Source organism: Triturus cristatus, chromosome 4_1, assembly GCF_964204655.1.
Source record: "Triturus cristatus chromosome 4_1, aTriCri1.1, whole genome shotgun sequence".
Taxonomy (NCBI): domain Eukaryota; kingdom Metazoa; phylum Chordata; class Amphibia; order Caudata; family Salamandridae; genus Triturus; species Triturus cristatus.
The window spans coordinates 578,769,449-578,784,950 of NC_140585.1; positions in this window are offsets into that span (position 1 = coordinate 578,769,449).

Sequence of the window (15,502 nt, forward strand, 5' to 3'; positions counted from 1 at the left end):
CATACATTTCCCCTAGTCTCTTCGACCACATCGTTTTGTACCAAATCATGAACTATAGTCAAAAGAGCCGTCACTGGAAATTTTATACTGTGGAATGCGAGGACATTTAGTATTAGGCTTGAGCGTTACAATGTAGGGAGGAATCCGCAGGAGGCCCACATCATTGGGACCGGTGGCCCAGAGGGTGGCTGGAAGAGATTGTAATTTAGGGGGAAGCTGATCTTTAGACAAATACATCGGTGAGGTCAATTTCTTACCTAAGGTAAGACCTACACCAGAAGGGGAACAGTGTAATGTCGCATACAATCTCTTCAATAAATCCAAGCCCAACAAATTTTCACCACAACCAGTTGTTAAAAGGAGCGGGGCCTCCAATTTGTAAGGACCTATTGAAATGGGCAAAGGGCATGAAATTGGGTTTTGAACTGGGGCGCCAGACAAATCTACAGAAACATTTGTACAGCCAGACAAAGGTGCCCCAGGGAGTTTAGAGTGAATCATAGAGCTCTTTGTTGCACCAGTGTCTAATAGGAATGGCTCTGTAACACCTAGTGCTTCCACATCAACATAAGGCCCACTTTGGTCCACAGGAACTGATACTACTCCCTTACCTTGTCCATGGCTGTCCTAGCTAGGTTGGGAATTCTGGCTCTCATCCTCAGTATAGTAATCACTGTTGTAATAGTTGGTAGACTGAACATTTTGCTGATCAAAATAATTTGTGGAGTTTCCAGGGGGCATGGAACGTTGGTTATTAGGCGGCGTACCTCGTCCTCTACCTCTTGGTGCTGACTGATAACCACCCTGGCCTCGTGACGCAGGAATACCGCTCGTGCGCTGTAACAAAACTGGGCAATTATACTTTAAATGGCCTTCTTCTTTACAGTAAGCGCATTGATTTTGGCCCAGTGGGGGTCGGGGAACAAAAGGCCCAGACCTCTGAAACTGTCTCTGGAATTGTGGAGACGGCTGATATTCACGTTGGGCAGGGCGAGGAGGATAAGCTTGTTTTAAAAGAACTTTTGTTTTCAACTTTTTGGTCTTTTTATCAAGTTTCTCTCTTTCCTCTTTATCCCTATTTTCATAATACTGGGCAGTAGCCAATATCTGGGCCGAAGAGGAGACCGCCCATGCACTTTCGGAATTCTTCAACTTATTAGATATTTCCGGAACCAAATTTGACACAAATTTGTCTACAAACAATCGTTGGCCACCATCCGTGCTCATATCTTGACCACTATGATCGATGAACGTCTCCTCGAAACGAGTGAAGAAATCAGAGACGTTTTCATCCGCTTTCTGCTTACAGGCTGCTAACTTATCCCAATTAACTCGCAGAGGGGGCATCATAGTTTTCAGTAAGGTAATGATCCTAGCTGGGAGTTCTGTAATTAGAGCCTCAGGTTTGGCACCACCCACTTGGAGTCTGTCCGCGGTGAGTATGGCAGCCCAATCACCCCCCAGTTCCCCCACATGGTCCTCCTTCCGAATCCTAGCCCATAACGGTTGTGGGACCACATTACCCATTAGCATGTCTATATCGGCCAAATTCATAATACATGCATCGACAGTTTGGGACAACTCTTTGTAGTACCCAGCAGGATTTTTACGGGGGTCCGGTAACGACTGTTTAAGGGCCAATACCTCAGATCGTTTCCAAGGAACGCGTACCCACACGCGTTGAAAGTGAGCAGGTATAATAGGATTAGCACCCTGAGCTGCAACCTCCTCTCTCCACACTGGGGGAACCTCTCGCATGGGATAGTGTTTTAAATTTCGCCTAACGGAGGAATCGCGTTTTGGCAAGGACCGGCAGGCAAGCATCATTCTAAAAGTGACAAGTGTTCCTACCACTTCCTCGACTTCTGCGCCCACAATCAGCCCTTTATCAAACTCGGCCTGTACATCGAGCAGGCCCTGAGGGGCTCGTCCCAATCCCATATCCTCCCACTCTTGACTTAAAATGTTACACATAGTATCAAAAACATATCTCTGCATTGGTGCCTCCCACTGCTGAAAGTGACCATAATAAATTGCACACTATACTGGGGGCCATTCGTGATCCACCTTCGGGCTTGAAGATCTAGCACTTACCGTTCCTCCGGACCTGGTAGCTGACTACGAGTTTATCTACGAGGAGGAACAGGGGTTATTTGAAATGTCCCAAAGAGAGGGGACAAAAGGCCAGAGACGGTATCGGTCATTCACCTCCGAGCGGAGGGAGAATTCGTCATTAGGACAGGAGACAGAATATTAGGCGGGGCAGAAGAGGAAGTAACATTTACGGAGGGAGCCGAAGGTAAGGGAGAGCTCGGCAATGCCGGAGAAAGCTGTGGTGGGGGTGCAGGAACCAGTTGGGGAGCGACAGGTGGGACAACAGGCGGAACAGGCGGGGCAGGTGCTAACAATAAAGGTGCATTCGCTCCGGGGGCAGGCGGTAATCCAAAAGGTACATTAGCTCCCTGCGCATAGGGCGGGGGTAATCTCAACAGATGGGACATTAAAGGATCCTTCTCAGGGTCCACATTTTTCTCCATAGGGGAAGTTGGCAACACTGGATAACATTTATCTACCGCCATACGATGTTGCCTATCTGAGACCTCAATCGCATGATCGGTTTCATTATTTTTAAACTGTTGTGCAGCTTGCAAAATAGACATATCCCTCCTATCTCTTTTAGCTTGTTTTATTTCTTTCTGTTTGGCCTCCTTACGCCATAGGCGAAAAGAGTCAAACATAGCTGGCCGGGCTTTTCGTTTAAACAAAGTGTTCTCCAAATTATCTAAAATATTGAGCTCAAAACTGCCGTTCTGTGGCCATCGTAAAACACCATCTTTTCTAGTATAGCGAACCCATGCCTCATTGAAAGCTATGGGGCCAATACCATGTTTAGAATATACTTCATAAGTGGGAGTTCCGGCCGGAGGAATTGGACAAGAGTCCTCCAGTCGGGAAGCCCTATCGCGATTATAACAAAACCATTTTCCAAACTTACTGAAACTAGGCATCGCTACCACAATAGTTTCTTTACAAACTTCAAGGGGTTAATTAGTCACTTCATAGTACAAAAAACCTGCACTCACCCCTCGGTTTCGGCTTTTGCAAAAGTTGAACAAAGACAAAACAAAGACAAAGGAGTGGCCACTATACTTAACTTAACCAGATGTTTCCGTACGCCAACAGAGGTCCGTCTGATGTCTCGCGATACAAATTACCAAAGGGAGCCAAAGCGTGGCCGCAGTCAGGGCAGCAGGTCTTTGCAGCCGTTGGAAGGGAGAAGCCACACGGTAAAAAACCTTCCGTCCACTTACGACATGCAGGGGTCGATCACGTGGTGCGCGTCCTCCGGAATTTCCTTGCGGGGCTCCTCACGATCCTCGGGCTGGACCCACGACCTCTGAAGCGGCCTCACAGAGGGCACCAAATTGAAGAAACGGGCTAATTAAGCCTGGCGGCGCAGTGTACGCCTGAAATCTTCTGAGTTCGCCTTCCAAATTACAGAGACATGGAACACTCTGTCTGGCATAGGAACTTCAATTTATTAGCTGCAGCTAGGTACAGTTGTCCTAGAAGTACATCAGTGGTAGGTTCTCAGGAGACTGCCACTTCAATCAGTGGCTCACAGTCTTTTGTAGCGCTTGAATCCCCTAAAGCAACAACTCCCACAATGTGCAATAAAAATACAAATCATCCACAAGAAAACATTCTTTGTACAAGATACAGGATAATGGGTAATAGAAATTCCTTCCCTAAGGTCGTGTTCTCTACCCGACCCTATAGGTCAGGTGGCATAGCCATTCCTTGGTTAAATTAATTCACGACAGGACGTGTTTGCGTGTTGAAGATGGTGATTCGTCCAACAACTGGAGAGGCTGAGAACGGTCACCAAGGGTCAATAGATGGTTATCTGGGGGATTAGTTGCTTCGAGCCGGGTCTCAGAATGGACTTAGCTCAGGGAAACAGGAAAGGTTGTGTAATATGTGCAACAGTATAGAACGTGAAAGAAACGCTATGAAGGTTGAAGGGGCCTGAGTGAGGGCAACAGCGTAATGGTGTTACAAGCAAAGATGGGGCCGTATTTGAATTTCCTCACTTCAAGGATAGTTTAGATGTTCATGGATGTCAATACGTAATTTTTGTTGTGAGGTATGTGTCTACATAACTGGGTTAAATGCATGTTTCTTCATGTTGTCTGCGAATTCTAGACATTAATTAGACTAGATTTATTGGTATTTTAACTGTGAGATTGATGGCCAGCCTCCAAGGTGCAGGTGTTCTAGCCACTAAAAATAGAGCAAAATTTGGTTAAAGGAAGTAGGCTTATTAAACTTTTAAGTAAGATCCTAATAAGTTGGTGCCAAAAATGCAGCTGTGGCATAAGAAGTGAAAAGACTCGAGTTCGATGCTGTATAGACTTACACCAACCCAGGTATGACTGTAAAGGACTAGTTGCTAGCCTACCCCTGTGTAATGGCTGGATGCAGCCTAAAAAACTCCAAAAGCACGTGTCATGGTTTGCAAATCTAAAAACCTAAGCAATACATGCTAAATCACCACAAGTGTGCACTGTAGCTCTGAAGGCTTGGTGCTCAATTGACAATTTGAATATACTTAACATGATGTGGTGGTGTTTTCCCTATGGTGAAGCTCAACTGTTACTAGTGGGCAACATGTTTCCTATTTTATCCTTTCTTTTGGAGAATTCAGGGCATCCTTTCCCAGATGCAGACTGCTGTCCTTCAGAGCACCTAAAATACCAAGATGAGATGTTAGGCAATGGCACTAAATAGAAGAGTAACTTGAAGCAAATGAAAGTGATAAGGTGGCATTTAGGAGAGGAACAATCACAAGGCATAAAGGATCTCTCCACAACAATGGACTAAAGACCAAAAAGAAAAAAATCAATAATCACAAACATTCATTGTGAGTCATAAGAGTTGGACTTCTATTGAACTCCCAGAATTATACAGGCTGTTGAATACATCTCAAAACAATCATTGGCAATGCAATAGGTATGGCTTTAAGTGAATGTTGTATGGTATTGTGAGCATTCCAAGTAAATACTTTGGGAATGGACATGTATTTGTGGTGAAGCAAAGACCTGTTGAGTTATATGGTTGTCTAGGTTAAAAAGTAAGGCAACAGTGTCACTATCAAGCCAGACCAAACATCCATATAGGTTAACCCCTTCAGTGCCCCGCCCTTTCCCCCTGCTGTGCCGGGCCTTTCATTAGCGGGCGGGGTCCATGACGAGATAGTCTCGTCATGGGCACAGCGCAACCGTGCTCCATGACGAGACTATCTCGTCATGGGTATAGAAGAGGTTAATGACTGCCCTCCTCCCTTCTGTGCTGCTGCCAGAGAAAAACAACATAACTTATCTAGTTATCTAAGACACTTTAATAGTATTCCAGTGTCGTGTGTGTGCTCCTGAAAGTTCAAGCTTAGGCAGCTGAATAAATAAACAAGATTAACACAGCGATGTCGAAGGCAAGCACTTTTCTTTGTGGAAGCACACAACTTGTGCCCAATAAAAACATACAATTCTGGCTCCCAACATATGGGCGAATACAAAGCCCCTCTCCTGGCAATTCTCACTTAAATGTGTGGTGACCGCTGCACTGTCAAGCCAGAACATAAAAAAGAATTTTTAGAAAGAGGCATCTGAATTGCCTCCTCATAATTGCACTTCAAATAACAACATGTAGCAAAAGGACAGAATCGCAAGCGCAAGCGCATAATCAATGTAAATTTGCCACCTAAGCAATTTCATACATTCCTTCAGGATCTGTAAGTTACTGAGCCAAAATTGTTATGTCCAGCAGACTGCATAAACATAGTTACTAAATATTTTATAGGGTGGCATATTTAATGATACAGTATTCAGACAGGCGAGGCTAATTTTAAACACAAATGCAATGAAATATTGCAAGTGAAAAGCCTATTGGACATTTCTAATCTCACAGTAAACAATGTGTTTCAGTTTGTCAAATAAACTTATTTGATAGCTGTCCGTGTATAACATTGGGCAAATGGAAGGTTTGCAACAAATTATTACATTTATAATAACATTCTTCTCTTTCCATTCTTGTGATGTGACAGAGTCTGGGCACCTTGTCAAAGACAATCAACATAACATTACTTGACAAGATAAACAAGATGGGCATGCACGAAAGATCCGTCTTGGCAGCAAAGGCACAATGCAATCTGTCAGCACAAGACGTGTGATCAAATGTAACAAAATATGTTTGTACATCACTTTGGATTTCTTTATTGGAAAGAAAACTGTTTTCTTCTTTGTTTTAATTTGGCAAAAGTAGTGAACCTAGTTGTCAAACTACGTTTGTGTGTATTTGGGTATATTTCTTCACAATTGGACATTAAAAAAGTGGAATGGGCATACTGATTTATTATTTGATTTTACTAAAGAGAAATGTATCCCCAGATGAACTGAAAATAAATGCAATAATGCCAGAAACTTTTTCCAAATCGAATAGTCCTTCGTGGAGTTTTAAAAATACATCTTCTGGCATCCCATCGCCTCGCTCTATTTTTCGATAACCCATGGACACAGAGTTCCTTTATTGCATTAAACACAATTAAAATATATACCATTTTTGTTACAAATGAATCTTGAACATAAGTGCCGACTTATTTATTTTGAATTTTTTATGTAGCGCCACTTGTAAAACTAGTAGTAACATGAATAGAGAAGTATATGAATTACAAGATACGTTTAAGTCACTTTCTCACTGTAAATCAAATCTATTTAGTTAGATTTTTAATTTAAGGCTCAAGAAATAAAATGTTTAGTGATGACTTTTTGATGTTTGGCACGATTCGCCACTATTGATTGATTATTGATACATTGTTTTCTTCACTTCACATTGCTATTGCTATTTCTTAGGGCATTAGGGAAAGATGGACAGCATATTTTTAAATATCTACCAGAAGTAATTGATCACAATGCTCAAGTGATAGCTGTTGTGTACAAGGAGGCAAAGGTAAGAAGGCTACAGCACAGGTTTGATTAGTTGAGATGGTTGAGAGCTCCACTTAAGTAATAAATATAATGCTTGTCAGGGTGAACCACAAACGTTACGAATTAAACCTGTGCTTAACCCTCTGTTAGTTCGGCACAAAAGCTGTCAGGCTTAACTTGGAGGCAATGTACAAAGTATTTATTCAGTACTCAAACAGCAATACGAGAAAACTCCCAAACCAGCTAAGAAAAATAGAGAACATTTTAATAACTAAATGACACCAGAACAATTCAAATCAAATGATTAGTATCAGAGATCTGATTTTTAAAGATGTCAGTAGAAATAGCACCAAAAAGCACAAAGGACCAATCACGGTTATCTAGTCATGCAGGACTGCGTGGCAATCAAATGTTAAGGTTGACTGGGATGGAGCATAGGTGTTAGAAATTTGGTTGTTGGTTGCCTGGGGTGTGTGCCCTTGTCAGGAAAAGCCACAATTCCTTGCAAGGTGAATCACAAAAAAGTCACTAAATTAACCTGTGGTTAACCCTGGGTAGCTTAGCGTAAAAAGCAGTCATGCTTAATTTAGAAGCACTGTGTAAATTATTTATGCAGCACATAAACATAAGAACGTGAAACACAACTCAATAAAAATCCCAAACCAATTTAGAAAAATAAAGTACATTTGAATAAATTATTTGACACCAAACGACAAAAATCCAATCAGTAACACCGGAGTTATGTATTTTTAAGTTTTTCTTGAAAAGTAGTGCCTAAAAGAGCAAAGTGCCAACTGCAAACATCTAGTCATGCAAGTTCAGGCCAAAGTCGAAAGTTAAGGCCGAACACAATGGTGCATGATTTGGATACAAAAGGGGTTTGGGCTTAGTCTTTGGACTTAAAAAAAGTCTTGAAGGAAATGTTCTGAGAACGTAAAGTTCAGCGGGGCAAGGCTGCAGGAGGTGTCTGAGGAAGGTGTGTCATTATTGGATGGCCTTAGGTGGGAGCCGGGGTGATGATTTTTACATTTGGACTGAGTTGTCAGATCTCCAGTTGGACGAAGCAGAAGGCTGTAGCCGAAGACAGTACCACGAGGTTGTATATCCCTTTGCTGAATCACTGCTGAAACGGATTTGCTGCTGTAAAGCAGAACCTGGCGGGAAAAGCCACAAATTCAACCAACCGGTGAGGCACCTCAGGTGGATCGCTGAGCAGGTTGGTCCCAGACTCCTCCTGGTTCTCAGAGCAGTTTTTAACCAAACATGTTCTAAGTCCCCACTGTTGGACTTTGTCTAGCTGAACATATTTAGCACCATTTCCAAGGGTCCAGGACTGAAGTGGCACCAGTTAGAGGGTCAGGACTCACTCAGGCTTTGTCCAGGTGCGGATTCAAGATGGTGAATGTCTTTTGTGTCCTTGTGGCTCTGAAAAAAAGGCCAGAAAATTAGCCCTTGTGAGTCACTCTGGAGGTCCTGGGATGGTTGAAGATCCAGTCTTTGTCCCCAGTAGCAGAGCAACAGAACAACCAGGGTAGCAATCCAGCAGGTCAACTGGTCTTTGGAGTAGCAGTCCAGCAGAATGGGAGTCTTTCCAGCAGCACAGCAGTCCTTCTTCCTGGCAGAGTATCCATGGGTCTATAGGTGTACTAAAGAGATAGTGTCCAAGGTCCCTTTTAATACCCTGGTTCCCTGGTTCTGGAAGAAGAGAGAAGCTCTTATGCAGTGGCTTTGAAGTGCATGGAATTTCCTGCCTTCCCTGCCCTGGCTCGAAGCTGGCTGAAGTGAAAATTAGAACACACAGTAGTGAAAAACAAATTTAGGAGTTTTCACTACCAGGACATTAAAACTTAAAAGTGCATGTCCAACCTTTTAATTACACAGCACACCGCCCTATGGGCTACTGATGGAGCGGGTAGTACAAATTTTGTATACCTCCCCCATTCTGCATGAAGATACTAATCGAATAATCTATTAATTATAATATTATTAAATGAGTTTTACATGAATAATTAAACCAACATTACTAATATCAAAATTACATGTGGGATTGCATATTGCATGGCTAAATAACCTTTATGACTAAAATCCGTACGCATACTAACAGTAGTATATGTAATAAATATAATACTCTATTGTATATGTTGCTTTTGTGATGTTTCTGTAATGTTGCCCGAGAAGACAACGTAAAGGGTGAATATAAACGCTTTAAATGTTGCTATACGCTAGATAAATGCAAGCACATAGAGGGATTAGTAAGGGGTTAACATTAGATTTATTATTTCTATGCATTAATTACTCTTTTGTGTTTGTTTCGCTTAAGTTGGCGTGTGGGCCTAAATAAAAATGGCCGCTGACGCGACCTGACGATGTGGCCACTGTCCCACGAGGCGCGGAGCAAACAGCGTATGTGCAACAAAGATGACTGCAGCCTCTGCATGACCCGTAACCCACTGTACTAAGGCAAGGCCACGGTGGGACAACAGCCAAGTGACAAAACAAAGGACGTTTACAAAAGAAACCAGAATTAACTGAACTGTGACCTCACCCCTCAAACTGTGCTAAACCCCGTCGGACGATCTCAACCGACCAATCACGACTGTACGAAATTATCAAAATGTAACTTTTTACTGTGATTTCATTATAAAAGTACATGATAGAATAGAGAGGGACCTACCTACGGACCGACGGCTAACTATTGACTGGCGATCGCTCTTTCCGATGACAACGACGACAACGGTGACGGTACGCAAACTCTACTACTTAGGGTGACTGCTGCGTTCTCTGAATCCTAGATGGTCCGGACACTGCCCAATTACCTGATGACGGAGAACTTTTTCTAAAATTCTATGGGCACTAATAGATGCTTGCACGTCTCTGGTCTTTACCGACCCTTTGAGACTGTAGCGTGCTGAGCAGAGAATTACGAAATTTTGACTGATGAGTTATAGGACTTCGAATAGCCAGATTAGGTAAATATGAGGTTCTGTGCTATAATTGAACTTTGATATAAATTTTCCAAATGCAAATATAACATTTCCAGAAATTTTAGATAAACAGATATTTATTAACAAGAATTGAGTTGTGGTTTATTATGAAGATTAAGATGTGAATCTTGAAATGTGTTTTAGCTGGTTCTAGATCACCATCAACCAATTCAACTATTTGGTCCATTGACCACGTGGAGGGAGTGCCTTGATGTTCAGGATTGAGATCGGTATTGATGTCTATTCTGTAAAACAATCTTTCTTTCCCTATAGGATATAAGGTATTTCCCCCCACATGTCGAGGGCTTGAACCGCCCATCCCTCCAACTACGTGCAGATCGGTGAATGGCTAGTGTGAGTGTTGGTGTTATGGGCCCCACCAATAAATGTATGTGTGGATGAGTTAGTGTGACGTCGGGTCTGTGATGCAGGGAAGGATACCGGTAAGGAGGGTTTGCTTTTTCCCCGTTGCCAGGGTTTTCGCGCTCTACCACTACCTAGGGCCGACCTTAGTGTGACTTATATGTAATAAAAGGTAAGTTCAAGGCTTGGCAAGGGGGTTCTAATGCCAATTAGATATTTCAGTTTAACACTGCATTAAGGCTGCAATGGCAGTAGCAGGACATGTATTAAGGTCCTACTTAAGTGATTGGCACAGTAAGTGATGCAGGCCCACTGGTAGCATTTAATTTACAGGCCCTTTCTTTATGGTATACCACTCTACAAGGGACGTAAAAGTAAATTAAATATGCCAACTGGGTATAAGCTAATGTAATCATATTTTAGGGGAGTGAGCACAAGAAATAGGTAGAAGTGGTAAAGTGCAAATAGTCCTAAGGCCAACAAAAATAAGTGCAGCCCAAATGGAGGAGGTAAGGTAAAACGTTTGGGGGAAGACCACTCTAAGACTCTCAGGTCTAACCGTAGCTTGTAAACAGGGACCAGGTCCATCCCAGTGGAAAGTTTACCTTTTAACTGTCCAGTTTCATGCAAGAAGCCCTCGTTGACAAGGTAATCAGAGGTTTTGCTGCAGGCTGGATAGAGAGAGAGACTCATTGAAGGCAGGTTGCTGAAGTTCCAGGCCTCAGTCAGAGTCTCGTGCTGCCTGTTTTATGGTTGGAGGAGTACACTTTAACACTATCCAAGCGTTTGGGACCTGGGAGGCACCTCTTGGCGGGGGTAGGACTCACTCCAGCAGAGGTCAGAAGCAGGGTTCAGGCAATTGCAGGGAAAGTCATCTGGAAGCTTGTTCTACTCCTGTAGCTCAAACAGGAGGTCTGCCGAATGACCTCTGGGGGGGTCACTTCTGTGGTCATGGGTTCAAAGCAAGCAGATTGAGTCTTCCTTCAGGCGTCAGACAGCAGAGCAGTCCATCTTCGGAGTCTACACAGGTCCAGGGTGTTCTGATGAGAGGTTCTGAGGGTAACACTTTTATACACAGTGCAAAATTATAGTTAAACCAAGTGCCATTTCAGTGAAGCATAACATGACAAGAGTGCCTGTTGTGATTAGGAGTGAAATCAAGAGGATGCTAGAAGAGATGTTGAGAGAAAGTATTATTAAGCCAGTTGAAGTCTCAAGCGTGATGTCACCAGTGGTCAGAACTGAAAAGACAGATCCTGCTTGAGATTCTGTGTGAACCTCAGGAGTCTGAAGCAAAATATAGTCATTGTTAAATTCCCTTTGCCTAATCTCAGCGAGCTAGTACTGTTGTTGAATGGGGGAACGTTTTTCTCAAAACTGGATTTAAAGAATGCATATCACCAGACATGCTTGCAAGAAAACTCTAGGAACTTAACAGCCTTCCTCACCATGGAAGGCTCATTCCAATTTACAAGGATGCCTTTTGGACTCTCATATGTGGGGCTACCATCATCCAGTGGACAATATCTGAAATGTTCAAAGGCTTAACCAATATCATATACCTTAAAAACGCCATACTTCTATTGGGAGAAACAGTGGGCAAGCACAATTGTGTGCTCAAACAGACATTAGATAGATTATCAGAAGCAGGTCTAACTTGGAGAAAAGACAAGTGTGCATTTTTATTCAGACAGATTGAATATAGGGCTCACACTTTCTCCCCCGAAGGAGAGAGACCCAAAGAAGATCTATTTAATGATATCAAGTTGTCTCTGTCCCCTCAGAAAAAGGAGCAATTTAGATCTTTCATGGATCGCATTGAATTAAGTTTATTGATACTTTTGCTGTCAAGACTGAAGGGTTATTAAAAGTAGGGGAAAGTCTTCAAATGGGAGAAAGAGCAAGAGGAAAGTTTTGAGAAAATTAAGAAGGAAATCTGTTGTGCAAGTATTCTTGTGCCTAGTTAACACATGGCTTAAGATGGTCTTGACTGTGGATGCAAGTGCCACAGGTATTAGAGCCACACTATCATAATTGCACAGAGAAGTTGGAGGAAATGTCATTTTTGCCTCTCGCTCTCTGACAGATGCTGAATGGAATTTTTCCATTATAGAGTGTGAATCAATAGCAGCAGCATCGAGGGCTGAGTATTTCAGGACTTACTTATAGGGTTTGAGATTCATACTCTGTATAGATCATAAACTGTTGGTGAAAGTGTTAACACCTGTTGGGTATAGAAAGGGATCAGCTAGACTTGAAAGACTGGTGTCTCACCTACAGGAATAATGATATGTTGTGGAATATATTCGCGGCTGGTGAAATACTCATCCCAATCGTCTTTTACATTACCTTTGCATTGATGTACTGTTGATAAAGAAAAAGTAATGCTGAAGGAACTAGAAGGTGCTGTAGCTCTAATGGGTGACATTAAACAATTTGGATGTGGAGCCTTCACTTTTGATCAGTGGAAGAGAGGTATGCCCAAAGATGCTGCCTTGAAAGATATTAACTGTTTGCTCATTAAAGTGGTGGAGAGAAATTGCTGTTGCTCCTTCAATGAGATATTTCTTTTAGTATCTTAGAGGAACACACAATGTGTGGTCAGGATTTGATTATGAGGAATGATAACTAAGGGCCTGATTAAGATGGCAGTGGGACCGCCACTGTCAGGCTGTCGGTGGTGATTGTGTCAGCAAAAGGTGGGTAATTGTTCCGCACGTGTGGAGACATTTGAGTGGGTGACAAGGTAAAAGTCAAAAGTGGACATAGAGAGTCAGGGTTATGTAAATTCCAAGGTCTTTTGAAAGTGAATGTACATGAGTGGCACATTGTTTTGGAGAATGGTGCCAAATGGAACCGACGGAGAGTGGCTTTGTATCAGAAAGGAGTAGCTTATGACGATATTTCAAGGGGCCTTTATGCTGAAGGGTGATGATGTGTTGAGGTGTTCTGAAATATGTAGGGGTGGAATGGTCAGGGTTGACGAGAGTGATGTTGATTCTTTTTCTCATGTGGTGGTTCAGGAAGCTACAGGCAATGAGGGCATATGAGTTAACTGTGTACAGAAGCATCGTAGGCCATCTATATCTAGAAAATTATGTTCATGGTTAACGCAGATCATTATTGCTCCCCTTCCCTGTATCCCATATAGCATGCTTTCCATTTCTTCTTCATCTTTGTTGGATTACATTGTTATTAAAATTGCTAGCTTTGTTTCTTGTTTTATATGGAAAGAAAGGTCATATGTTATTATTTTAAAGCATGGTGTAGAAACACTCCTTCCATGAATTCTATTGTGTGTTATTAAGTGTGAGTTTTCCGTGCCCAGCCATTGGTTCCTGGATGGCAACAAGGGATAACTCTCAAACAGTATGCTACGAATAAACCTGCAGTCTTTCACTTCATTGGAGTTTTCTGCATTTACTTCACCAACTTCACCATTTTATAAATGTTTGTGATTTTAGTACCATAGTAGGGTGTGGGGATTATAGGGGTACCAAGGGGGAAGTAAATTAATTATAATCAATTCATAATTATTTTCTATTGAATATTCATTATTAAATTAATGAATCATTAACTATGTTAATTGTACAATACATTTTTTAAGTCACATTTTAGATATGGGTTGTGGGTTTTGTAGGGGTGTAAGTTGGGAAGTGAATTAATTATAATTAATTAATCATTAGTGTTTTATTATTATCAATACATTGATTGGTAATTAAATATGTAAATTGGGCGATGTATTAATCTTTTTAGGGGGGAGTGTGTTGTATTTGTATGGTTAAAGTGTGAGTAGGAAATGAATTATATTAATTAAAAAAAAATGTTAATTTTAAACAATTTTGATATAGTAAATATGTATGCAAAATGTGCACTTAAGATACTATGTAAGATATATATTATGTGTGAATTGTTGTATTTGTAGGGGAAAAGAGTGGGCAGTTAATTAAATATAATTAATTTATTACTAGTTAATTATTAATATAGCTTTGTATTTCATAATTAAATATGTAAATTATTATTTTTCTTTTTATTATTTATATATTAAGTGTGGGTTGTTTGTTCTGTATGGAGAAAGGGTGGAAAGGTAATTGAATTATTGAATTATTTTTTTATAAGTTAAATATAAATAATATTGTAATAGATGTTTAATTATGTGAAATGTGTAAATAGTATACATTTTCATATACATTTTTGGTCTGTGCTGTGTAGTTTGTAGAGGCATAGGTTGGAAACATAATTAAGTAATAACATTTAGTAAAATAGTTAAAAATAAATAAATATGCAAATTAATATTGTATATCATGTGCAGTTTAAATTTAAATAAGATTGAATGTATTCCTTGTAATTATAGTGACAGTATAGTTTGGTATTTTTAGCAAAATAATTATTGTAATACTTTATGATATGTATTAAATGGTGTAATAAATATTCAATTTGTTTCTTAGAATATATATATATACATTTTTAGATTTAAATATTGATATATTTAGTTAATAATTATAGTTTTGAATTTAATTTATTTTGTTGATGTGAATATCTTTGTTTCTAACGTTGCACCGAGTGCAGTGGAAGTACTAAACTTTAGCCCTTTACTATCCAACATTTCTGAATGTATTTTTTACCCATCTGTATCCAACTCTTTCCCTATTGTTGCAATTAAACATTTTCCTTACTGTTGCAGTGTGTGGAGTGGGAATAGTATATTTTACCCCTCCTGTGTCCAACATTTTTTATACTGTTGCATACATTAGAGTGGGAATGATATATGTATTATTTGTAGAATTTTTATAGTTTTGTTTACATATATACAAATAAATCATTATGTTTTTGTGTATGTACAAATGTGATATGTATAATTAATAATACTTGTAATATTTAATATGGTATTACTATTTTGATACTGTTTTATGCTGTTTACTTTTTATTTATAACTAAATTGCTATGTTTTTTAATTTGATTAAGTTATTGCGTGTATATATACATGCTTTCTATGAACTTTTTAAACAATAAAATATTTTATAAAGGGAAGTTTCCTATTATACATATGTTGAGATGTAGAAGATATCAGTAACTGTACTTGTGATTTTAAACAAAGTATAAATACCAATGTTTATGCATGTTTTAAAATGGCGCTGATGTTTACCAGATCGAGTGTATGGAGACACCTCA